Raw genomic sequence first — 27,917 nt, 5'->3', positions numbered from 1 at the left:
AAGCCCGAGTGATTAAATAAAGCCAGCCGTGTGTAAATTTCAATATACCACAGCCACTTAGTCTGTTACCGCTATTATTTATTTATTCCAGTTTGATGACCATGGGGAGGTCCACTGGGCTTTGGGAGCCTGTTTTCAGTGAAGGCCCGGGGAGAACAGCTCCAACAATACATAGTTACATGAATAATTACTAAGAAACGTTGCATAACTGACAAACAGGTAGCATTCATAAAGAAACAAACAATTACAATTTTGTTTAGGTGTAAAAAAAAAACAGGCAAATGGCCTTGAGGCTAGATTTTACAGTATAGTTATATAGACATAATACAAATGAGCAAGATTAGCTAGGTGAAAGGTTAACCAGGAGTAAAAGTGGAGGAGACCTTGAGAGGTATAGGGTGAAGAGTACAGATACATTTCCTGTTTGAGTAAAGGTGAGAATGAAGAAAAGTTTTAAAGTTTTCCAGGTTATTGCAGATCCTAAGAGTGGATAGAAGAGCATTCCATTTTTTTGCTACGGTGAAGGAAAGCAGAAGCTGACCAGCTGGGCGCTTGGGTTTGTGGATTGTGATTAGGTTTTGGTGGGTAGATCTAAGTGTTCAATGGGGAGTATATGGTTGTAGGGTATTAGATAGTGCAGGGCACTTGGTAGGTTGGAATAGTAGTCTATAGGCAGTCGTGATTTGGAGAAAGTCAAGTTAGTTATGGAGTTCAAGCCAGTTTAATGAGTGAAGGGAGGAACAGTGATGAGAGGAAGATTTGGCTTTGCTAAATCTGGAGATTTTATTGTAACATATTTCTAGTTTGGAGGATAAATTAGTAACCAGAGGGGTGCCATACAGTAGAGAGGGAAGGAGATACGAAGTGGCAAGAGTTAGTCTGGTAGCAGGAGAGAGGAAGTGGTCATTTCTATAAAGTAGGCCGAGTTTTACGTAGGTTTTCTTTATGTTTAGCTGGACGCGAGTATTAAATTTTAGGTGTTCATCAATAGTTACACCAAGAAGTTTGGCGGAGGGAAAGACCTCTAAAATGGAGTTATGGCTGATTATTTGGAATGAGTTTTTATCAATAGGGGAGGACTTAGAAGAAGGAGAGAATAGAAGGATTTTAATTTTGTTAGCATTTAATGAGAGGTGATTTTGGAGCATCCAGTTTTCGGTAGTAGAGAAAGCTGTTTGCGTCAGTAGTTGGAGATCTGTTAAGTTGGAGGCACCGCAAATCAAAGTAGAATCGTCAGCATATTGAACAATTTTAGTATTGGGTATGGCCTTGTAAAAGTCGTTAATAAAGATGTTGAATAGAATTGCTCCAAGTATGGATCCTTAGGGTTCTCCAGTGGGGGTAGGATGGAAGGTGGAGGTGCCCTGGCCCCATTTGACAGCTTGGGACCTGTCGGAAAGATAGCTGGAAAACCAGGAGAGAGAAAGAGTTTTGTGGTAGAGATTGAGATTCGACAGAGGATTTAGAAGGTGGGTGTGAGAGATGGACTTTTCTAAAGCTTTTGATTCTAAAAGAACTCTTTTTGAGGAGGAGGAGGGAATGTTGTCAGGGGCATTGGAGCAAGGCTTTAGTTTAGAGAATAGTTTCTTTATTTGGTAGGTGGAGATGGGTTGGAGTTCGAAAGTAAGGGGGAAGAGGAGGGAGAGGATGTTTAAGAAAAAAAATGTCTTTGTATAATGCCTCCGTGCTGCCCTACCATGTTTTTGCAATATCCTGGGGGGTTTTCCCTGATGTACTGCGCATGCGTATGGGACTTGTGTTCCCACGCTTACATAGTACATCAGTGCTGTGCAAAGGAAGATAGCCGTTGCTTTTTTTTTTTTTTTTTTATTGAAAACTACTTCTTTTGGCTTTTCCCTGTTAGGGGTCGCCACAGCAGATCACCTGTCCGCTCATGATTGGCAGTGGAGTTTAACGGTGTCGAGTTGCAGCCCGGCAGCTAACCTTCCACAGAAGGCACTCTTTTTTTTTTGTCATTATTGAAAACAACAAAAAAAAAAAAAAAAAAGAAACCGGGAGACTTTTAACGAACAAGTAAGAGCTGGGACAGACAAAATAAAAGGATAACCAGGTAAGTTTCTATAGTTTTGCAGAACATACCTGGATTATCCTTTTATTTTTGTCTGTGCCGTCTCCCTTTTTAGTTAAAAGTCTCCCGGTTTCTTTTTTTCTTTTCAATAAAATAAAAAAAAAAACGAACAAAAAGTAAAACACGAGATTTATTAATGGAAAAAAGTCCGGGCAACCATACCTTCTTCCGTTGGTATATTCTCGGATTTACAACGGGTACGCTGGTTAGGCTGAACAACCAGCGTGCTCGTTTTTGAATATTAATGGCCGGTCATTGTATAAATTATACATTTTCCACATTTCTTGCCTTCGCATCTGATCCTTCACCTTATATTCCTTCTTTTGTTTTTTTTGGCACATTTGTTTGATGAATTTTATCTACTCCTGAGTGAATTTCCATTCTGCTTGACATGAATTTCCATTCTGCTTGACATCAATATGCTTCTGCTAAACTAAGCAGAGAAGTCATCTTAAGACTTATTCTCCACAAATTTTAAAACTTTCACTACGTTTGCATCTTGCGAGGTCTTCAGATATTTATGTGGTCCTACAACTGGATATCTATACATGTAATCAATTTCGAGAAGGCCCATACCTCCTTCAGAACTGGGAATATATAGTCTTGGTATACACAGATTTTTAAAAATCATTTGATAAATATGAAGCATCCTCCTTGTTTTCCTACCAAGTTGATCCAACACCTTTTGGGGCCAGTCAATCACTCCAAAACTGTAAGTTAAGACAAGAACACCAAACTGATTAATAGCTTGGACTTGTTCCTAGATTTCAGCACTGTTTTCAGTACTCGTTAGTCTTCTAAAATATTCCTTACTAAGTTTTAATTGCATTTGTTCACATTTTATCACTGATCGTTCATCAATTCCAAAATATTTATACACTCCCTCTTGCTAGAGTTCTTTTACATCACATTACTATCCCAGGATGAGGTTTTCTTGGTGCAGCAGCTTTCCTGCTTTAAAGGTTGTTTTTGTACATTTACCAAGATCAAATGCCATTCGTTTAATAATCTAAAACAGTTTTGACCACTTGCAGTTGTGCTTTCAGTTCCTCAGCTGATGAACAACATAGTTTAAAATTATCCACAAAAAGATAAAGTTGTCTTTACACTGCTGGTTTCTCGAAGCCAACTGTAGCCATGACCTAATATGTTAAGTATGCAGCCTAATGGGTTAAGGGCAAGACAAAAGAGCAGCAGTGTCAGAGTCAACCTGGAATATCCCCCTTTCAATTTTTAACCCTGGTTTAATAATTCATCCTTTATCATGGTTTAACTGCAAAGTGGTTTGCTACTGTTTCATGGTCGCTGTAATGCAACAGATCAGGGTACGCTCTTATCTTATACATTTTTAAACAAGACTGTCAATGTGGAATATTGTCAAATTTGTCTTGTAGTCTGTCCATGCCATACCAAGATTCGTCCCCTTTTTACAGTTCTTTATTACTTTAACAACAAATGATCCTTTGTTCCATATGACTTTCTTTTGTTACCCTTTTTGTTCTGTTACTATGTCGGAATTTTCTTCTAAATGACTATAAACACTGCCTGCATCAATTCCAGTGTATAGTTTATACATTGTTGAAAGGCAAGACACTGGTCTATAGTTTTTAGGATAGCTAGCAAGTTCGCTCTTAAGTAGGAGTATTGCTTTTACTGTTGTTAACCAGGCTGTCGTCCATTCAGAATGCTCATATAAATAGTTATTACTCACGGCTAAATCTTCATGTAAAGATGTTAACACCAGTTAGCCATAAGTTAGGAACTGCATCTGGGCCTGGGGTTTTCCAATTAGGAGTTTCTTAACTTTGTTTCAATTTCTCTAGCCATTACATAATCCCATTTCACAACCTGTACATTTGAACTTATCATTCGCTTTCTTTTACTACTTCTATCCACTCAGCATCTTTGTTATGTTCCACAGGATCTTCATAGATATTGCTCCAAAATGTATCTATTTCTCCTTTTTTTTGGTGGTATTTCAATTCCTTTTGCCTTGTTTCCCAATTCTCTATTAAACTTTTTGGGTCATCAATAAATTGCTTATTTTGTACTGTTCCTTTATATTTATCTGCAGTTTTTCTGCCTATGTTGACATTTTTAGTTTATTATTCGCAGTAGTGTAAAATAGAGCCTGATTTGTTCCGATACTGCACATTGCTTTTATCACATTTATCTGAGAATTTTTGATCTATTCCCTTTTCTGCAATCTTCTAACAATGACACTTGTCTTAATTGCGTTATAGTTCTCTTCTTGATATGTATAAATCACTTTGTTTTTATAATTGTTTGCCAACGTCTGTGTAATCGACGCACGTTTGTCTTTGTCGAGCTTTTCTACCTGGGCCTCCGCTGAAAATGGACATGTATCCAGTCGGACTATCCCGGTAAACAAATGTAAAATAAATAAATAAGTCCTGAGGTCGATAAAACCAACATAAAGACTTAAACAAAATGCAAATTAAAGGTCATGCTGCTAAATGCTAGGAGTGTAAACATTAAATTGCAAGCATTCTTAACCCTGGAAAATGTTGACATCTGTGCAGTCACAGAAACTTGATTCAAAGCTGCGGAAAGCACCCGAGCCTTACCTGGTTAATCATCCTATCATTCATTCAGATCCCAAACTGTGGGCAGTAAAGCCAAAGGAGGTGGAGTTTCAATATACATTAAAAACATCCACACCTCCAGGCTGCTCAAAAAGTATGATGCACAGGAGACACTCCAGGTGCAGTTAACCATTGATAAGACCCCTACTCAGATCATAGCTAGCTACCAGCTCCCAAATCTGACTCAAGATGCCCAATATGCCTATTTGGACCTGCTCAAATCTATCGAGAGTCAACCCTTTACTCTGATCCCGGGTGACTAACTTCCCAAACATAGATTGGATGAACTACTCATGCCAGAACACACTCTCCCACAGATTCCTCGATTTTGTCAATGCAAACTCCTTGGAACAGTTAGTCGATACCCCCACAAGAGGTGATAACAACTTGGACTTAGTATTAACCAACATGAGTAACCACTGCAGCATCCCTACAGTATCATCCTCCCTGGTAAGATCAGACCATAAAGTGGGCACTTTCGAAGTCAACATCTCCCCCAACCCGCCTCTATCTAGGATCAGACATAAAAACTTCTCCAAAGCTGATTACAGCCTCCTGAAGGATGGTACAAACAGCTTCACACCCCCCCTCCCCCTCTGAAGGATGGTACAAACAGCTTCACATCCCCCTCCCCCTCTGTAGGGACTGGCACCAATATCCAAAACTACACCAAAAGCACTATACGAGCATTTATATAGATGCATGGAATCAGGAATACCGACAGGACTAAATCATCCTCCGTAAGGAAGAGTAAACCTGTCTGGTGGACATCTGCAATAAAGAATCTCTGTAACAAAAGGAAAAAATTGCTGTCCAAGACAAAGAAGGAGCAGCTGCCCAATTGGAAGCAATATCTCCTTAGCCTGAACAAGCGAATAACAGCACTACTGAAATCCTCCAAAGCAAACCTCAAGTACAAATTGGCCACATCTACTAGACACAATCATAAGGCTCTCTTCACATATGTCCGCAACCTTAAAGGAACCACCTAGATCTGTTCAGAACTGGTGGTCAAGGACACCACATACACAAATGCCATAGATATAGCAAACTTGCTGGCTGGCAGATTCAGCAAAAACTGCACCCTTGTATCCGCAACATCAGTAAATCAGGACATCTCTCCAGTACCTACCACCTTACCCTTACATCCAAGGAACAGGTCATCACTGCTCTCTCAAAGGCAAATGATATGGCCTCCATGGGACCAGATAACATACCATGCTGCATCCTACATGAACTCAGGCAGGAACTTGCAGCATCATTAGGTGCCCTATTCAACCAAAGTCGGAGTACCGGCTTCGTACCTGCTGAGTGGATGACAGCCACCGTCATCCCTTTACACAAAGGTGGAGCATCCACTGATCTAGGAAATTATAGACCCATCAGCCTAACTAGTCTGATCTGCAAAGCCATAGAACAGATCATGGACCTCATTAACAAGGACACTGGCAACCTCCAAACACTCAATCCCACACAGTCTGGCTTCATCAAGAGGAAGTCATGTCTGCTAAATTTGGTCAATTTTTTTGAGACAGTCACCAAAGCCAAGGATGAGGGGAAAATGGTACACACTACCTATCTTGACCTGGCGAAAGCCTTTAACTCTATTCCCCACTCAGGCATAATAGATAAACTCTCTCAAGTAGACATCAATCCTTATGTTACCAGACGGGTAGCAAACCACTGATAGAACCCACCTACTCAAAATAGGGGAAGCCATCTCAAGCAGTAGACCCGTAACAAGTGCAGTACCTCAGAGTTCGGTCTTGGGGCTTCTTATTTGGGATATACTTTTCTGAGGTGCAGGCCAAAACCAACTGCAAGCTAAGTGCGGTCATCATTTCCCCAAGTGATGTAGACTGCCTCCAAGAGGGTCTCACTCAGACAAATGACTGATACCAGAAACATGGCCTCAAGCTGAATACCAAAAAATAAACCATCGTCCCCACATATCACATTAATAACATCCTAAGCACACAGTCATGAAGGCTTTGGGCACCCAGGTTGATAGTAGCCTGACTTCTGACCACCATGTTGCTTCCGCTGTATGAAAAGCCTTCTACATGGATCACCACAGAAGTAAGGGTATCTCATCCAGAGACAAGGAGGTCATAACATCCCTGTATTCTTCCCTATAAGTCCCATTATTGAGAAGAATGCCCCTTTCGGCATGTAACTCACAAAGCACATGCAGCAGCTGGAGAGACCACAGAGGGCCCTCACCAGGAGAATCCAGGGCCTCAAACATCTACCATACACAGATAGGGCTTTTAGCCTATCCTTCTTCTCACCTATCCCTCTACTCAGTTTCGTACAGACTCCTCAGAGGTGACCTCTGTCTGGCATACAAGGCGATCACAGACCCCCACCTTTGTGGGACTGCTGCATATCCAGCACCACTCTAGTAACTCACACATGATGCCTCAACCTGGTCTGTGACATCAACAGGACATGTTGGCGGGACAGCTCTGTGTCCCAGAGACTCCCACATCTTTGGAATAGACTCCCTCTCCAGGTCAAGCAGAGTACCTCTTTTACCCCTTTTTAAGCACAACTTGGATAACTGGATGGGAAACAGAAAATATACCCCTGGGATTACACCAGTGTCCCTACTGGATAAGGACATCAGGTGAAGACTTGTCTAAACATGGGCTAAACTTGCGGCTAGGCTTATAAGGGCCTCAGGGCCAACAGCCTAGTATGATTCTATTCCCTGTGGACATTCTACAGAGAGTTCCAGAGCATCTTCCTTTGCCACATTCTTTTCAGTTTCATCCTGTGTCATCCGTTGCTCTTTCACATGGGAACTCACTGGCCTATCACTGCACAAGACTGACTGTGTCAAGAGTTGCCACAGATTCCCGTTTCGGTCCTTACTGTGCAACTCCAACTGCACTTGTACTGGTTTCCTGTGGAAGCCTCCAAAGTATCTGCATAAGGCAACTGATCAGATGTTTTCTGCTCCACTGGTTTTGCCTTACTTTGGGGGTCCACTGCTCTAATCCTGCTGTGGTGTTATTTAGATTTTCTACATTAAAATCCTTCACTTCGCAGGGAATCCATAACCTGCGTTTCTAGTTCTTTAAAAATAGAAAAGAGGATTAGTAATGGAGAAGTTACACATCCGGATGCCTTTGCCTGCATTTCTCTTCAAATATCTTTGGTGCTGTTCTAATTGTATTGATTAGTTTTGCTTTCTCCTTTGCATAAATACTGCAACCATATTAATTCTTTTTTTCTTTCCCATGTCCACATTTCTTCTTCACGTCTCCTGCTCCTCCCACTTCTCCTTGTTTGGGGGCTCATTCCATTATGTTGTGATATAACCGGTGTTAGACTTTCGACAATAAATCCTTCACTTCGCAGATATTCCACAGCTTCAGCTTCTATTTTTTTTTTAATTTCTACTTTACTAATCATCAGTTCTACGTTCCCCCTGTGTGATCTTATTTCTGTATTGTGAAATTTTCCATATCTGGATGCCTCTGCCTGTATTTCTCCTTGAATATCTTTGGAGGTGCTTTTTTTTGTAATTATTAAATTTGGCTTTCTCTTTTGAATTAAATATGAAGTGAAACTCTCCACTATAAAAAGTTAAGATGCTTCAAGAAATCTTTACAGCATTTTACTGGAGATCAGAAATACACAGTTTCAAAAAGTAAAACCGTGGGCCATGACCAAAAGTGTAAACTACAGAATCGGTGCCATCCAGCCTGTGTTGTACAAGATGAGAAAAGTCCCTTCGGAAAAAGCACAAAATGTGAAGAAAAAAGTAGGAGCTTTACTATCAATGGCCGCAAAATAAGTAGGGAGAAAAAAAAAAAGACTGAATAGTTTCCAGACATTAAAACAGCATACTTGCAACATTATAAAGTACCGGAATGGTCCAACATGAAGGTGGACATGCCAGTAGCTAAAAATAGCTCTGGGCTGAGAACCGTTAAAAATAGCAAAAGGTTGCAAGTTAACAGAAACTAACAGATGAAGTATCTTTGAAGCAAAGAAGGTAATCAAAGCAGAGAAAAAAAGTGAAGAAAAGGAGGAGAGCAAATATGAAAATGTAAGACAGAAATAAGTTTGGTGCAGAGGTGGGAAAAACAGATGTTAATAGCAGCCAAAGGAGAAAATTCTTTGGTTACACCTATAATGCACTCCGAGACTTTCAAGATTAAGTGGTTCCCAGTTGGAATAAATAGTGCCGAATAAAAGGCTGAAGAAAATATATGTTTTAACCATGTACTTGGAAGAAATAACTGGTATGCAAACTGCTGAAAATAAGCTAAAAAATGATGGAACTAAAGTGCGGACAAAATCACAAACACTGGCTGGCCCCTGAGGATAGGCCACGGAGAAACAAACTGAAGTTTACAGCAGTACAAGAACAAACTGAAGGGAAGACAATAAAAATGCCTTAACAAACTGAAGGGAAGACAATAAAAATGCCTTAAAACAAGGACTGGACTTTCCATTAGTAATATTAAAACAAGATTACACAATAAATATTTCTAATATGACATTAAGAAAGCAGCAGAGAACTACACCGATGAAACTGCAGGCATACCAGATAAAGGTGCAAACTCCACTTTGTGGAGGAAGGCGATCTTACAGTTTGGAGATACAAGGGTTCATGTGGATAACGATTTTTCATTAAAGATCCAAACAAAAGTGCTTTTCTTCCATCCATAAGACTTTGCAGAGAAATTAAACTTCATTTCAAGTTACAGCCTCCTGCATTAATTTGAGTCTTCCATCCAGCCAAATAGATTTAAAACCTATACTGACCTTCAACAACCACAAGACAAACAAGCAAAAAGAACACATCTGTCACAGGAGAAGATACTGTGGAAGCAAGCAACCAGTCAACAAATGATGAAATGAAAACTATGGACACTTTAACAGAGACTTAGATAGATTTCCTGTGAAGCCAATTCCTATTATCCAAAGGAAAATGAAGGCTATAATATAAAACAAAGGAAATTGAAACCATTTTCAAAAAAACTGGGAGGCTCCATAAAGAACACAAAACAGTATACTATTTAAAAAAGAAAAATGTTTGATTTATATCACATTGTTTTCCATATACAAAGTATCAACTGCGTTCTAAAAGTTTACCGATTTTGATTTTTCCAATAAATATTAACAAAAACACATCAGAAACTTGGCATGCTGTATAGAAACTCACACTTCCTCTCCCCCTCAACTAAACAACCCTTGCCTCAACCTACTTACTACCCTCTCTGATGTATGGTGCTCCCTTACTAACCAATCTATCTTCCTCCAACTCTTCTAAACTGGAAACCTGCTACAACAAATTCTCAAAGTTTGCAACTTCATCCAATACTCTACTCACCAATGTATACCTCTCCACCAGCTGCAGTAGATAGAACTTCCCAATTACCTGGACTACCTCCAACTCTGTACAGCCCACAAGCTTATTTTCAAACCTAATACATGTCCAGCACTTGCTAACATCTTACCTTCCTACACCCCACACAGACCCCCAAGATCTGCCCACCAAAACCTAATCTCAGTGTATAAACCAAATTGTCCCACTGGGCAGCTACTTCTATCCTTTACCTTAGCCAAAAAATGGAACTCTCTCCCTCCATCTCTACGAATCTCTGAAAACTTTGAACACTTCAAAACCCAGCTCCATTCCTACCTCTCCCATACTTGGAACTGCAACTGCTCTCTACCTACCTAACTTGCTTAACTCATGATCACTTATCACATTCAAAGTCCCATTCTTTCCTTACTTACCAGGGATCTATCCCTCAATAACTACTTTCAGATCACTATCTGACATTTCTAACCAATGAACACATTCTACTCTACACTACTGTTCTCAACCTACAAACACATAAATATGTATTACATATTGTATATATGTTGCAGTTTAACTGCTCTTAGTTTGCTATTTAATACTTATAAGTTGTTACTGCACCTCTTTGCTACTGTGTACTGTATTTTGTTAACTATGTATTGTATTTTGTTAACTTTGAATTATCTAGCTTTTCTCTGTACTATGTAGTCTGAATTATGTAGTTTATACTTTGTACTGTGGAGCTTTTCTCCCCAGGCCTCCAATGAAAACGGGCTCTTAGAACCCAGTGGACCTCCCCGGTCACCAAACTGGAAAGAAAAAATAAATAAAATAATAATTTATCAGACAGAAAACCATTTGATTAGAGTAAATGTGTTATTTCAAATATTACTTAAAAATGAAAGTGCACATTTAACTGAAGGGGTAACCAATCTCAAGTCCCAGTTTTCAACCTGGGAACTGTGTCAGGCTTATAAGGTTCAGAGGCAAGTATTAGGCTAGCTACCCTTGAAGGCCATTTATGCCTAGCCAATTTCCCTTTTTGTGCTTGAAATAACCTATCCCATTTGGGTCTAGACTGGCCTTACCTATCTATCATTAATAATTATATATTATCCCCTAAGGGGAATAAATGGGATCATACCACAGATAACTTGAGAGGACCCCATGCATGGAATAAAGAATTTAGGATCTGTCGAGCCATTAGTAGTACAGGGGGCAGTCTTGAGTTAAATGTCCCGTTTCCCATCCACACAGCTCAGTTGTGCTTGAATATGAACACGAATGAACTTTGTTTTATGTGGATGGGGAGTCTACTCCACAGCAGTGGTATCTTCTGTGGGATATGCCTATCCCTCCAAACCATTCTGGTGATGTTCCAAAAGAGATTTAGATTCCTAGATCAAGTACTTCTGATGCCATTTGATTTGATATGCAGTAAATCCATCAGTAATGGGTAGGAGGATGCTTTGTATGCCAGACAGCAGTCGCCTCTTTAACAGTCTGTAAAATACAGAGTAGAGTTTCAAGGCTTTGTAGGACATATTGTTTAGGCCTTGCGTCCTTTTAGGAGGTATCTCTGCAGATGTTCCAGTTCCTGAATGTGTCTGGACAGATATATGCCAAAGGGGGAATTATATTCAATGACTGGCCTAACAAGTGCCGAGTAAAAGGGGAAATTAGTTCCTTATATCTAGACACAAGCCCTTTGTTTATACAAGTTCCCAAATCCCCTAACATCTGGGCATACTGTCAATGTGGTAGTTCACTGGGGTAAAAGACTTCTCAAAGGATACCATAAATGCATTTAGTTTCAGACCATGATTATGGCACCAATTATTTGAAATAAAGCTTCCTACAGGATGGTGAAGTCATCTGGGGATTCAATGATCGCTCCTAGCTTGCAGTCATTTGCAAACTTAGTCAGCCAAAGTTCTTGGGTATTGGCTTTTACTTCAGAAAACTGTATGCCAAACAGGAGAGGTCCTAGTACAGAACCCTGGGGGCCTCAAGTGGTGATTGATCTCTTTGTGGAGGTAACTTCCTTTATTTTTATTTTGTGCAGCCTTCCTGTGAGCCAGTTGGCAATCCAGTGGGTGACGGAGGGTTTTCTACTATGCTACTTTTAATGAAGATGTTATGTTGGGATGTCGGGGGGGGGGGGGGGGGGGATAAACGAATGATGAATAAAAAAATATATAATGTATTATGCAATGGAAATCAATAGGCAATATTGTACACAGTTGATGTACTAACTGCACCAAGTCTAGGAATGCATGCAAAGTTAATGATACAAGAATGTTGACAAAGTAACTACACAGCAAAATTCATAAAAAGTAACACGCTAGAAACACTAACTGAAGTAAGATACTTAATGCAGGGGAAACGTGCATAATTAAAATGTAAAACAAATAGTGACAGACTTCAGAACTGAAAACCATTACTACCAATGAGAAAACAGCCAATTCATTAAATTTTGTATGCTGTTTGGTTAAACCCATACAGGTATGTGCCGCTTAATGCCCGTGATACCTATCTCAGAGAACGTTAAGTGGTGCAAACATTAAGCGAACACCCTATACTTTGCATTATGCTTTGCTTAATGTCCATCTGCATAACGACCAATCACATTTATGTCCACTTATGGACATAAATGTGGTCAGACGTTGTGCAGAAGGATGTTAGGTGGCGGCACAGACCTGTATTTATCATCGGACATCATAGCAGGAGATTCTCAAGTCTGCTGGAATGCAACTTGTTGTGCTTGACTGCAGGAAACTAAAGTCACTGTGCCTGGACTCTGGACATTCAGCTTGACCTTTTTTTTTTTAAAAACAGCTACAGCTTTTGAAATACAAAATGAAAGTTAAAAGGGGTGTGTGAAAAATCAGCCCTTGCTGTAGGAATGAACGCAAGGATAAAAACACACAAATAGCCTGACCATCTAGCAACACAGGGACAGTGGGTTAGCATCAGAAATAAAACCTTGCAGGCAAGTAAAATAAACAGATAACAATTGTACTATAGTTCAAAGAGAGTAAACCAAAGTTAGAGTATGAGTAGAGACAACTGAAGTTTTATACTGCTATGTCAGTTCTACTGCCTTGAGAAAATGTTAGTTATTGAGCTATTTACTGGGCACAGAAGAATTTTGTTTTCTAATAAGAGATCAGTTTAATTTGGGATAACATCACATAAAATTATATGAAGTGAAATACACTATGAAGGACCAGTATGTAAATCAAAGACAAAGAACGCAAGTTAACTAGAATACAATGCAAGTTTTACTGTGGTACAACAATCTAAAGTGGTAGCTTAAAATATACACAAAACATTGATTTACAGCAATAATGCACATACTCATACAAAAAAATGAAGACCATAATAAATCATTTCAAAACTTTTCCCACCTTTAATGTGGCCTACAACCTGTACAATTCAATTGAAAAACAAACAAACCTGTTTGGGAAAAACGTACAATAAGCTGGTTGCATAAGTATGCACACCCTTAAACTAACACTTTAAGCACCTTGTGATTTAATTACAACATTCAGTCTTCTTGGGTACCAGTCTGCCATCAATTAGAGAGACTCTGATTAACCCCCCAAAAAAGTTGTCCTAGTACGATTTTCCTGACATTTACTCAGTTGCCTGCTACAGCAAATGCCATAGTTCACAAAGAACTTACAAAACATCAAAAAAACTCATTGCTGAAAGCCATCAATCAGGAGAAGGGTACAAAAAATTTCCACAGCATTGGATATACCATGGAACACAATGAAGACAGTCAACAAAAAGTGGAGAAAATATGGGACAACACTGACGTTGCAAAGAACTGGACGTCCCTCCAAAATTGATGAAAAGACAAACTGGTCAGGGAGGCTGCCAAGAGACTTACAGCAACACTGAAGGAGCTGCAGGAATTTCTGGCAAGTACTGGTTGTGTACTACATGTGACAACAAATCTCCCATATTCTCCATATGTCTGGACTATGGGGTAGGGTTGCAAGACAGAAGCCATTTCTTACACAGAAAAACATTCAGGCCTGGCTAAAATTTGCAAAACAATACATCAAGTCTCCCAAAAGCATGTTGGAAAATGTGCTATAGTCCTATGAGACCAAGGCTGAACTTTTTGGCCACAATTCCAGAAGGTACGTTTGGCGCAAAAACAACACAACACTTCGCATCACCAAAAGAACACCATCCCATGGTGAAGCATGGTGGTGGTGGCAGTATCACGCTTTGGGGTTGCTTTTCTTCAGCTAGAACTGGGGCTTTAGTCAAGATGGAGGGTAATTATGAACGGTTCCAAATACCAGTCACTATTGGCCCAAAACCTTCAGGCGTCTGCTAGAAAGCTGAAAAGGAATTTCACCTTTCAAACACGACAATGGCCCTCAAGCATACATCCAAATCAACAAAAGAATGGCTTCACCAGAAGAAAATTAAAAGTTTTGAAATGGCCCAGCCAGAGCCCAGACCTAATCCAATAGAAAATCTGTGGGGTGACCTGAAGAGGGCTGTGCACAAGAGATGCCCTCGCAATCAGACAGATTTGCAGCGCTTTTGCAAGGAAGAGTGGGCAAATATTGCCAAGTCAAGGTACGCCATGCTAACAGACTCCTACCCAAGAAGATTACATGCTGTAATTAAATCAAAAGGTGCTTCAACAAAGTGTTAGTTTAAGGGTGTACATACTTATGCAACTAGCTCATTGTACATTTATTTATTTATTTTTCCCTCACAAGAGAATTGTTTGTTTTTCAACTGAATTCTACAGGTTATAGCTCATATTAAAAGGTGGGAAAAGTTTTTAAATGATTTACTGTGGTCTTATTTTTTGGGTTCCTGTTAAATGATCGAAGGTGCATTGACTGAACCTGAAATCACGAAAAGGCAAATTAGCAAAACTGCATATAAGCTAATTCTTTCCCTGGGAAAGAAATCACTTGGCCGCCTCTGTTACTTTGGTGTTTTCGTCACTGTAGTGTGATCTCGGAGTTGGTATATATAAGTAGAGGGGGCACAGCCCCCACATCGGAGGGGTGGGGGGGGTGAAGCTCGCCACTTTATGTAGTATTTTACCTTTTTTTTGGGGAACAGAGTTTTTTTCCCCTTGGAAAAAAATATCGCTGTTCTAAGCATTTGAGATTGTAAGCCTTCGCTTACATGGGTTCGATAAATTTTTTTTTACACATATACAAGGTGTGGAAGGAGTAAAGACACACAAATTGATAAATTGTCTGCAGAATCTAAAATTTATTCTCAGACACAATACATTACAGACATATTTACGAAATCTTATGCAGAACAGTTTGGCTCCACAAAAGGGGTAATAGTGACACCTAGGTAACCCCAGATACTGGAATCAAATCAGATTACATTTGAAAGAAAACTGCACAAACTGGACCCAAACAAAGCACAGGGAGAAGGAATTAGTAACAAATGACATGAGAATACTTCAGCAAGAACTTGCGGTACCATTATATCAATTATTCACTAGGTCATATAAATATGGGGAGATTCCTCAAGACTGGAGACATGCGCTTGTTAAACTGGTCTTCAAGGGAAAGGTGGAGTAGGACAAACCCAGAGTCATACAGACTTCTTATCCACATCAAGCAGAGTACCTCTTTACCCCTTTTTAAGCACAACCTGGATAACTGGATGGGAAATAGAAAATACATCCCTGGGATTCCACCTGTGTCCCTGCTGGACAGGGGCATCAGGTGCTGATTTGTCTACACATAAGCTAACCTCTTGGCTAGGGTTATAAGGGCCTGCCTCAGGGCCAATAGCTCTGTAACTTCCTGACCCTTTAAGTCTACTTTCATGTTGTGGAAAAATAATGGACATGGCAATATTGTATAAGTTAGTCAGAAATGGACAGGTTAGGACTTGAAACCATACATTAGCATGCATATATTGAAAACAGATCTACTACCACTTGTACCATGATGTTCTATAACAATGTAATAACAACTATGAATGAAAAATTGTGATGTAATTTATATAGATTTAACTTCAGCATTTGGCAGGGTCATACACAAAACACTGCTCAACAAATTAGTACAACTAGGTACTGATGTACACTTTATAAGATGGATAGCTGCATGGCTTACAAATAGGACATGGCAAGTATCATAAAGCAACTAGACAGGTGAAATCCTTGGTTACAGTGAGGGTATCCCACAGGGCTCTGTCCTAGGCCCTTATTTGTTATATCTTTCAGACCTGACTTTTTCATCTGAGGTGTTCTACTGTCTATATGCAGATGACCTGAAACTGAGTAACCTAATTACAAGTGTTACAGATAAGGCATGTCTGTGGGCGGCCATGATAGTGCAGCAGTTAGCGTTGCCACCTCACAGCAAGAGGTTCTCTGGTTCGATTCTCGGCAGGGGTGCCTTCTGTGCGGAGTCTGCATGTCCTCCCTGTGATCGCTTGTGTTTCCTCCGGGTACTCTTGTTTCCTCCCACATCCCAAAGACATGCAGTAGGTGAATTGGACACTCTACATTGGCCCTAGGTGCGAGTGTGTGTGTCTTCTATGGAAGGCTGGGCGCCGGGCTGGCAACTCGACACTGTAAAACTCCACTGCCAATCATGAGCAGAGAGATGATCCGCTGTGGCAACCACTAACCGGGAAAAGCCGAAAGAAGAAGACAACAGATAAGGCATGTCTGCAAAATGACTTGACGAAATTGACCATTTGGCCACAGGAGAATAATAAGCTGATAAATACATCAAAAACTAAGCATGTAAGATTTGGGAGTTATAAATGTAAAGGTGAATATTTAATACAGCACGCAGTGATTGAAACTGTAGACTCATTTAAGCACATGGGTAGATTCAGCTATGAGTTCTTCTAATCATATCCACAAATTGGTTAATGATAGTTATAGAACTACAGGTCGTATAAAAAGACTTATAAAGTCTAGGAAAACAAAAATGATAAGTCATTGTTTGTTAGTTACACAAGACTCAAACTTTGAGTATGGAATAATATGGAAACCCTGTACGAAAATAAGCATGAGTAAACTGGAAAAAGTACAGCAGAAATATACCAACGGCATCCACGGATGTGAAAATTTAAGTTATTAAGAAAGACTAAAATATCTGAACTTGTACAGTGTCTCTTACAAATATCTAAGAGGAGATCTTATTCAAGTATATAGGGCATTTAGAAAGAAATACTTCTGGGGATTGTTTGGGATTATCAAAAAAGTACTAGAGAAACATCAGACAACTTATGTCCAAATGGAGAGAGGGGGTCTGAATAGAGAGATGAAAAGTCAGCAAGCAAAAGAGTAGAAGTGCTGAAACTGAACTTATCCTCAAGTCTTGGTAAGTACCTTTGCGAGGTGGACCCTGTTTTCACAAAATCTCACCAAGGCGACACTGATATATAGACTGTATTTATATAGCATATATCATAGACAGAAATGGGTCCAAAAAAAAAAAAAAAAAAAAAAAAAAAAAAGGGACAGCTGGGTGCACAAGACACAGGATAAAAAAGTGCCCAATTCTGGTAAGAGCACTGGTGCCAGGACTGGAAAAAGTGACAGTGTAGAATCTTCAAAATACGGAAACATTCCTACAATGGGGCCGGGCCAGATCAGGCCCAGGGGGAGGATGGTCTCCCTGTTGTGGAAGAAAGCAGCAGTACACACACAAAAAAAAAGTGACAGGCTAGAGAGTCATAAAGATGGTAGAGTGGACTATTGAGGATGAGAAAGAAATTATGTATTGTTACTATTATGCAAAAAGTCCAGAATTTCCAGACAAGATCTGCTCTCACCCTACCTGACTTCTCTCTATTTTACCCCTATTTCCCTACTTTCGACCCTCTCATTTTATTCTACTAAATCTTCACCTCTAATCTTACCTTCCTCTTTCATTCATTCCCTATTACTTCTAGCATACTTGTATACCAGTAAGACTCGCAACGCAGTATTCCTTGTTACTTTACAATTATTAAATAAAGTTGGGCACTATGCTTTAACAAATTATTATTGTTGATACTGCCTCTAAATGCTCCGATATTGGATTGTTCTTCATGATTATTTAACTAGATTTACTGGTTTGTTATATATTTTTCTATGCTATTGCACATGGTTATTTCCTTTTAATCTATGTAATATCCCATGTTTTACTTGTAAATTTGCAATTGTATAAATGTATGTGGAGCTTTTCTCCCCGGGCCTCCATTGAAAATGGATTCTTTTGGCCTAATGGACTTTCCCAGTAAACATACTGTAAATAAATAAGATGTACAAAATGAATGAGAGAGAAATTAGAGGAAAGAAAAATACTTCCGCAAGAAAAACTGTCAGAAAGCTTCAAATGAAAATCTGCATTTATTAATGCAACCGATTTGTGAAAAACATATCAAGAAACTTTGATCTGTTTGGTAAAAGAAGCATATAGTGTGAAAATATAAACAAAACCTTGAGATATACGAAAAATAAAAAAAAGAAATACAGACATGGGTAAGAAAAAGATTTGATGGTGCAATGTTTATGCAAAGGAAAAAGCCAAATTAATTAATATAAAGAAGGCAGCCCCAAAGCTATTCTAAGAAAAATACAGGCAAAGGCATCCAGATATGGAAAATTTCACAAAAAAATATCACAAACATGGAAATCATAAAAGAGGATTAGTAAACTAGAAGTTAAAGTTATGGAGTTCCTGTGAAGTGAAAGATTTGCTGTAGAAGGTCTAACAGGTTGCATCACAGCATGATGGAGCGAGTCCCCAAAGTAAGTTGAAACAAAGATCAGGAGACATCTGAAGAAGAAACATGGAAAAGAAAGAGATTTAAAATGGTGCAATATTTATGCAAAGGAGAAAGTAAAACTAACCAATACACAAAGAGCAGCCCCAAAGATATTTGAAGAGAAATACAGGCAAAGGAATCAGGACATGGAAAACTTTACAATAAAAAAAAAAAAAAAATAAGACAACGAGGAAATGTAGAAAAGGAGATTAGTAATGGAGAAGTTAAAGAAATAGAAACTGAGGTTATGGAGTACCTGCAAAGTGAATGATTCACAGTGTAGAAAATTGAATGCAGAAAACATTGAACAGGAGAGAGTAATGACCATCAAAATTAAGGGGAAACCAGTGGAACAGGAAGCAACTAGTCAGGTGCCATATCAAGATATTTTGGAGCCTTCCACAGGAAACCAGTATAAAAGGTTCACTTGAAGCTAGACAGCAAGGAAAGAACAAGAAACTGTGGAAACTCTGATGCAGTTAATGCTGACGAGTGACAGGCCAATGAGTTCCATATGAGCAATGGATGGCACAGGATGAAATTGAAGAGAAAGTGCCACAGGAAGATGCTATAGAATGCCCACAGGAAATGGAAAACAAGGGATGTGCCCACAGTTTAGAGGAAAATGAGCCAAGAGAAGAGTTGCTTGATTTAATAGACATGGATAGATATATTAAGATCACTGAGGGAAATAGACTGCAGATGGTCAATAAAACCTAAAACGTCAGAAGTCTTCTAAAACAAATGAATGCAGTAATCAGGACTATCCCCAAAGATCCATGTGATATAACAGAAGTAAACAGGATATATTACTGTGCTGCTAAGTTAATAATTGATAGAAGTTCTACCACAAGAACACAAGGTAGCGAGGGGAGAAATCCAACACCATCATGGAAGCATCGAATAGAGAAAACTATAAAGCAATTAAGACAAGAACTATCACGGTTAGAAGACTACATAAAAGGGAATAGATCAACAAAAACAATAAGAAAGATAGATGTGATAAAAGCAATGTGCAGTATTAGAACAGACCAGGATCTATGATTCACTATCGCAAATAACTAAAATTTCAGCACAGGGGGGAAAAACTTTAGAAAATACACAGATAAATATAAAGGAAAGTACGAAACAAGCAATTTATTGAGGAGCCAAAATGTTCTACAGAAAATTTGGGAAACAAAGCAAAAGGAATTGAAAGACATTAAAAAAAAAATGTAAGATATGAAACAGGATGAAGTAATAGCCAGAGAGATTGAAACAAAGTTTAGAAAAGCCTCTAATTGGAAAATCCCAGGCCAAGATGGAGTACCTAACCTTTGGTTATAAGTATTAAGCATCTTTGCATGAAGACTTAGCCATGAGGAAGAACTTTTTATACATGCACCCCAAACAGACACCAACCGGGCTAACAGGCAAAACAATGCTCCTACTCAAGAGAGTGAAACTGCAAGCTACCCTAAAAATTATAAGCAAATAACTTGCCTTCCGATGACGTATAAATGGAAATTGATGCTAAAAGAGTTTATAGTCATTTAGAAGAAAATTCAATTATGGCAGTAAAACAAATGGGCAATAAAAGAAACTTGTATGGAACAAAGAATCATTTGTTAAATAAAGTCATACTGGAGAACTGTAATAAGGGGAAGAATTTAAGTATGGCATGAACTGACTATAAAAAAAGCATTAGATAGTATCCCACATTCATGGATAAGAGAGTGCTTAAAAAAGTACAAGATACACCCTGCTCTGGATAGACTACATTATAGTGACCATGAAACAGTGGCAGACCACTTTGCAATTAAGCCATGATAAAGGATGGATCATCATTCCAGGGATAAAAATTCAAAGGGGGATAATTCCAGGGTGAGACTGTCACCATTGCTATTTTGCCTTGCCATTAACCCGTTTACTTAACAGCTTAGGCAATGGCTACAATTTGGCTCCTAAAAACAACAGTGTAAAGATTTCTCATCTTCTCTTTGTCGAGGAGTTAAAACTGCATGGCTCATCAGATGAGCAACTGAAAGCACAGCTACAAGTTATCAAAAAGCTTTTCAGATGATATAAGAATGTCATTTGGTCTTGATAAGTGTGCAAAAGCAACCTTTATAGCAGGAAAACTGCAGCACCAGAAAAAAACATTGGTTTGGGACAAGAATGTGATACAAAAGAACTGAAGCAAGAGGGGGTGTATAAATATTTGGGAATTAATAAATAAACAATAAAACATGAACAAATGCAAATAAAACTTAGTAAGGAATACTTCAGAAGACTTAAATTAATTCTGAAAACAGCGTTAACATCTAGGCACAAAATCCAGGCTATAAACCAATTTGCTCTTCATGCCCTAACTTACAGTTTTGGACTGACTGACTGGCCCCAAAACATGTTGGGATAGATTAGACAGGAAAACAAGGATGCTTCATGCTCACCAAATGTTAAATCAGTGTATACCAAGATTATATATGCCCTGTTCCAAAGGATGCTGGGCCTTCTTGAAACTGATTACATGTACAGAGCTGCAATTGTGGGACTCCACACGTTTGCTAACCTCACAAGACCCAAATGTAGTGAAAGTTATTAAACATGAGGAGAATAAATCTAAGATTACTTCTATGCTTAATTTAGCAGAGGCATATTAGCATCAAGCAGGAATGGAAATCAAACCAGAAGTAGATAAAAATCAGCCAGCAACTGAATGTGCCAAAAAAAAAAAAAAAGAAAGAAAGAATATATGGTGAAGGACCAGATAAGAAGGCAAGAAATGTAGAAAAAGGATAAATACAGTTGCAAGTACAGAAGACTTCTGGAAGAACCTCATGTTGATCAGGAACAAACGCAGGAATGGTTAAGGAGAAGCAAATTCAAACCAAGAGAAAGGTCAATACTGGCAACCAAAGACAGTGGGCTACGTACACGCTGGTTTACAAAGTCCATTGAACATGTGGGAGAAAGACAAATGTAGGGTTTGTAAAACCAAATTGCAAACTGTCGCACAGCTTGTTGCTGGTTGTGACACTAATGGCAGAAGGATTGTATACTGAAAGGCATAATAATGCGGCAAAACTGTTGCACTGGGGATTGTACAAGCATCATGGTATTTAAGTGGCTGAAAAACACTGGAAACATGAGTCACAAAGCATCACAGAAAATGCTGAAGTTTATATCACATGGGATAACCCATTACCAACAGTTCAAAAGATAGATGGTAGAAACTAGATATAGTGGTCCAAGAAAAAAAAGACAAAAGTAGCACTGATCAGTGAAATCGCTACACGCAGTGACTACAGCAGCTTACATATACAGACACACAGTCATAAAATATCAGGATCTGCAAGCAGAAACATGAGCAAAGTGAAAGAAAGATACCCAGACAGTTCCAATAGTAGTAGGAGCAACAGGTCTTATGAAAAAGAATCTAGAATTGTATGTAGGTATGTTACCAATCCATGTAACCCCGTACGAATTGGAGGAGGGGTCATTACTAGGCACATTGCGGGTGCTGTGAAGAGCACTTCTGGCTAACATCAAAGATTGAAACAATACTGACTTAATTTACTTTAACTGTACTTTGACTTAGAATGGGGTCCATTTCTGTCATAGTATTAGAAACCCAAAAAATGTGGAGAAATAAAAAAAAAAAAAAAAAAAAAAAAGATTCTACATGAATGAGAAGTGTACTAATTGTTTCTCTGACAAAGTAGCTAAAGCATGGAACAAACTAGAAAATTACATTAAAGCAAGTACTAGTTTAGAAAAATTTAATGGTAGTATTTGCATTCCCCGACAGAATAACAGGTTTAATATTGAGGATTTAAGAAGGGCTGTGGACAAAAAAAAAGGTGGGAGGGTTCATCTGACAATAAGCAACCCTCACACCACCCTCAAACTGCATGCTTTCAAAACCTTGGCTGTGCATGGATATCCCATCCATGAAAATCCAACAGTAGAAATAACTCGCATTGTCAGTAGAGAATCCTATATCCACCTTGAAAATATCTGATTTAATGTCAAGAACAGAGACAACTCTCATTACTCAAACAGACGGACCAAACGGCACAAAGATGCAGCTGTGAGACCTGATCTATGGAACAACTATACGAAATACAGAGTTCCAGAGGATCAAGAGAAACTTTTTTTTCCTTAAGATTCCGGTCAAACTGACCATTCATATCAATACTTCTGTCTAAAATTATTATGCAACAACAAAACATGAATGTTAAACTTGTCAGTATTGAAAAAGATGCAGTGCTATTGCCATAGTAATATTCCAGTAAGTTTTACTGTACAGGTAGACAATCCTTAATCTGCAACCCTTGGGACCAGCAGAGTTTTGAATTTCAGAATTTTTAGGATTTTACAACCCTCCGACAATGAATTACAAATAAAACTTAAGAAACACAGCATACAATTAGTTAACAGTAGATGACAAAAACAGCAGTGAAACTGTATTGCTTTGCAATAACCTTGTATGCTGTGCTATGAAGAATTGTAACAACTAATTTTTCAAAATTTAGGTGCACATTTACTTAGACTAACAGTCAAAACTGTTGGTACTGCTCACTGATCCCCTCCCACACACACACACACACACACACACACACACACACACACACACACACACACACACACACACACACACACACACACACCAGAAGGTGCTACAGAAGGTGCAAAGTTGAATCATGGATTGTGACCACCATCATCAAGTTGTAGTCGGACATATGATGATGGGCCAGGTGGTAAAGTAGTGCTGTAGCAGACAGCCTTCTTAAAGTGTCATCTGTCTCTTAACATAGGTGTCTGTTGAAGCAGTCTCTCTCTAACTGAGAAATTTGCCATAATCTGTTGCTCTTTGATAATTTCACAATATTCCAGGCCTGCAAATAACTGATCACATATTTCATCATATCTTCTATGGAAATTTTTGTAGTAGTGTCCACAATGTCATAATCACTACTATCCTCATGCTTATCTGCATTTAACACCATCACAGCAATTTCTCCATCGCTCAAGGAATGCACAACAGGTGCATCATTGTCAATGTTTAACACTTCTTCTACATCAGCTTCAGCTTCCTGTAAGTTGTTTACACTTGAGGCTGATAAACTTGTAGCATACGTTACAAGGTTAGACGATATCTGCTTCTCATTAGTACCACAAAATTCTTTGAAGTTTTCATCTGTTGGTTCATTTTCATCAAACACTGTTGTAGGCCAAAGTTTGTGCCAAGCATTACTTTTGATTTTGATATTTTAAACCATTATGCTTCTTAAATTTCTGCAGCTAACCTTGTGAATATTGACAGACACCTTCAATTTTAAGTTCTACATAGGTTCATACTAGGCTATCTGCCCTAGGGCATTTACAAGCCCAGCCAGAGTGTGTTTGGCTTTCGCCACCCATTTTAAAAATTAATTTTGCTATGCCCTTTTTCGAGGTTAGTATACTGTGCATCTGTCTAACAGTGACACAGAAGTGATACCCGGAGTAAATCTACGATCTCCCATCCACTCATCAAGATTCCTCTTGAAGAGAGTCAATGAGGGACGCTGCCTAACCTGGACTGGGATTTTATTCCAGAGTGAAGGGAGCCTCTGGGTTATGAACCTGTCCCTCCAGCATGTCCTATTTATTTCAGTGCTGAGGTTCAAGTCTCTCGAGCGCCTAGCTTGATGGGATTTGGATTTTGAGGAGCAGCATGTCCATTCATTCTGGGTTGGACATGGCTTCATACGTCAGGCACAGATTGCCTCTGAGCAGGCGGTATGCCACTGAGTAGAGGTAGAGTTTCTTTAACCGGGCAGCATATGGCATCTGTTTGAGCCCTTTGATCCTCTTGGTGAGGTACTTTTGGGGTCTTTCCAGTTACTGCAGGTGTCTGGTAAGGTACATCCCAAAAGGGGCACTGTACTCAATTATGGGCCTGATGAGGGATGAGTAAAGAGGCACGATGACCTCCCCTGATCTAGATGTGAATCCCTTCATGATTACGTGGGCTATATAAAATGATTTTCTAACCACTTTGGCCACGTGGTTGTCGAATGAGAGATTGCTATCAACTTGGGTCCCCAGGTCCCTAATTACTTCTGCCGTACTTAATGGATTACCATCTATGTGGTAATTTGTGGGCACTTTGTTTTGCGAAGGGATGACTATACACTTTTTGGCGTTTAGCTTGAGGCCATGGCTCTGGCACCAGTTGTCTGTTTCTATGAGGCCCTTTTGTAGGATGCTTGTGTCAGCTGGAGAGTCGATTATGGCGCCCAGTTTGCAGTCACCTGCGAACTTGGTCAGCCACAGTCCTTCCGTGTTGGCCTGTACATCCGAGAGATATATACCGAACAAGAGAGGTCCCAGGACTAAGCCTTGTGGGATGCCACTTGTAACTGGTTTGGAGTTTGACATGGCCCCAGCAATTCTAACCATGTGGGTTCTGTCCTTGAGCCAGTTTGCAACCCATCTAGTGACACAGGGGTTTATATTTAAGCTGGTGAGCCTATCTATAATGCCCGAGTGGGGTATTGTATCGAAGGCTTTTGTAAGGTCCAGGTAGGCTGTGTGGACCACCTGATAAAATCGTGCTTGTTTCATGACCAACAAACCAGTCAGTGGCATGTTCACTTCTTTGTTGCCAAATCACCTCCACCAACACTTGAACAAGGTCTCCATTTTTTTCCCCTATGCAGTGCTTTCCTATCTTTCCTTACGTTTACGGTCATCATTGTCACTATAAAACCTGAGTGACTTGCCATTCTGCTTCTTTAAATCATACACAGTGGTAGTTCCGACACCACATTCTTCAGTAAGACACCACACAGACACACCACGGTCAAGCTTGGCAATAACTCCACCTTCTGCATTACTGACAGCGACTGACGTTTTCTCAGTGTTACCCACTGGAGTATCTTCAGCTCTTTTAGACATTTTCACAGTGAAATTAAAGACAGAGCAATAAAAGTATCAGTGAGCAGTAAGAAGCAGGTGCACTTATGCACTGCTATTAGTAAGAGCGCCAAGTAGTGTGTGGGGCCAGCAAGTCCACAAAAAAATTAGAATTTTGGAGCTTTTCGGATTTCAGAACTTCGGATTAGAGACTATCAACCTGTACCAACAATCCTGCAAAAACTAAGTATAATGTTAAGCATTCTACAGTATAAAGACTGTGCGCCTCACTGGATTAACCTGGATAAAAATCACATAAATGCATTGAAACACTTTTTTTCTGCACTGTGCATTTAAATGCTGGCTATACCTCGAAACAGTAAACACCCTAAACAAAATTTGAGAAACGTGCTTACATTGCACTTACCTCTGCAACTACGATTGCAGACTACTGTTTGCTATCAGAGCACACTGTAATAATGCTACAAGACAAACTGCTAATGTCTGCAAAACTGTTGCATTTGCATCTATGGCTTAGCTCATTGTTAAAAAAAAAAAAAGAGGATATAAACACCATTTAACTTACTCAGTAACACAAATTAAAACTAGCACATCTTACGTAACTTGTTATTCTCCTTAGCCAACAACCGGTATTGCACACAGAATGATTACTGGTTTATGCCATACTCTTTATACTCCCTCACCCCAAATTCTAACATTATTACTTTTTTTAAACCTTCTTTTCTTTGCTGGGGCAATGGATGAATAATAGTCATCCTATCAGATCTGCCTACCAACAAGTTACCAAATTAGACAAAAAAATAATACAAAATCAAAAAGTGAAAATACTTCAAAGAAAAACATTAAAAAGTCAACCACTACTTATTTAACCATTTTAAAGCAATTATGGACACCAAAGAAATTTTAAGTACATTTCATACATAATGCAATATTCATCCTAAAAAATCAATTTACATTGCCTTATAAACAATATTAAAAAATAAACATTAACTTCTAGACATAATTATTCAAACACCAATTCTATATTAAATTTGGACAACTGACACAAAAACGAAAACCGTTTCCGAATGAAACATGTTCAAAAATCAGTTAGTAAGTACTCAGTTGTTATAAACATTACGTGCACCATGGAAATTCTAAGCATATGTCATACACAATACAACATCCATCATGGCAACTCAATTAAAATTATTAGGAAACTAAACACTAGTTTCTGAAAATAAGTCAAGATCTTATATCAGCACATAACCAAATAACAATTTTACATTCAATTTAGACAAGTGAAAATAAAAGAGCTTTATGTCTATACGAGCATAACAACAATACCAGCACAACCTCCAAAAGAGAGACACTTTGCTTTTTTCCAACACACCAATTACTAGTTAACAACAGTCAGAGGTCGATACTCCCTGCACATACAAATTAACTAAATGAAAGATCAAATATTTTTTTAAATGTCCCACTTTATCACAATTTAAACAACTTATCTCTAAAACATACCTTAGTAACTTTAACCCTTTTCACATCAACTTTGTAACTGCTAGCAGGTTTATAAACCGTAACCATAGACAGCTTACTCAGTATTAAACCGCCATGTTGCTCTTCAAGAAATTACAGGGACTGAGCGACGGTTCCTGGTTTGTACAACGTCACTTAAATGCACCGGTTAAAATCGGCATAGTGGTAGTTGAGGAAGGTTGTGGAAATGAGATAGATCATGTTGGAGAGTTATGAAATGGGAAATTTCTGTTTGGAAAGTAAATATTTTTGCATAAACAACGCTGGTTTAGCATGGTGAAACTGGTGTATTGATGAATAGTAACTAATTACTTATATTTAAAAACATGTTATCCTGAATTCGACGCAGCATTGCAGCTGCATATCGAAGAAACTGCGGTGGTGGTGCTGTGGTAGCGTTATCGCCTCACATTAAGACGTTGGCCTGTTTGATTGTCAGCTAGAGCGTCTTCTCTGTGGAGACATGCGCGAATGGGCGTACCTTCGTTGAAGGTTGTGCGTCAGGGCCGGCAACTCGGCACGTAAAAATCTACTTCCAATCATTAGCGGACCGGAGTTCCGCTGTGGTGACTCCTCACCGGGAAAAGCCGAAAGACGCAACAACAACAGTGCGTATTGAAGAAAAATCCCCTCTTCAGAAAGTAAAGGTTCATAAAAATATGTTTGCTAAAGCTTTAGTCATTCATTCTACGTC

General features: G+C 39.0%; 1 protein-coding gene across 5 annotated transcripts in view; it reads right to left on the bottom strand.

Annotated features, from left to right (window-relative positions):
* IDE (insulin degrading enzyme) overlaps nt 1-27,632 on the bottom strand; it is a 3,524,264-nt gene extending 3,496,632 nt beyond the window's left edge. For 2 of the 5 annotated variants that reach the window (XM_044056695.1, XM_044056697.1), the window contains exon 1: nt 27,206-27,629. The gene's annotated coding sequence lies outside the window, so the exon portion shown is untranslated. Of the gene's footprint in view, nt 1-27,205 lie in introns of all 5 variants that reach the window. The other 3 variants (XM_044056694.1, XM_044056696.1, XM_044056693.1) reach the window with 3 other exon arrangements.
* Between the last annotated feature and the right edge of the window lie 285 nt (nt 27,633-27,917).

This window comes from Protopterus annectens, chromosome 14.part0 (assembly GCF_019279795.1).
Source record: "Protopterus annectens isolate FY-2018-M chromosome 14.part0, PAN1.0, whole genome shotgun sequence".
Lineage (NCBI taxonomy): Eukaryota > Metazoa > Chordata > Ceratodontiformes > Protopteridae > Protopterus > Protopterus annectens.
This window is presented reverse-complemented; position numbering and strand designations above follow the sequence as displayed.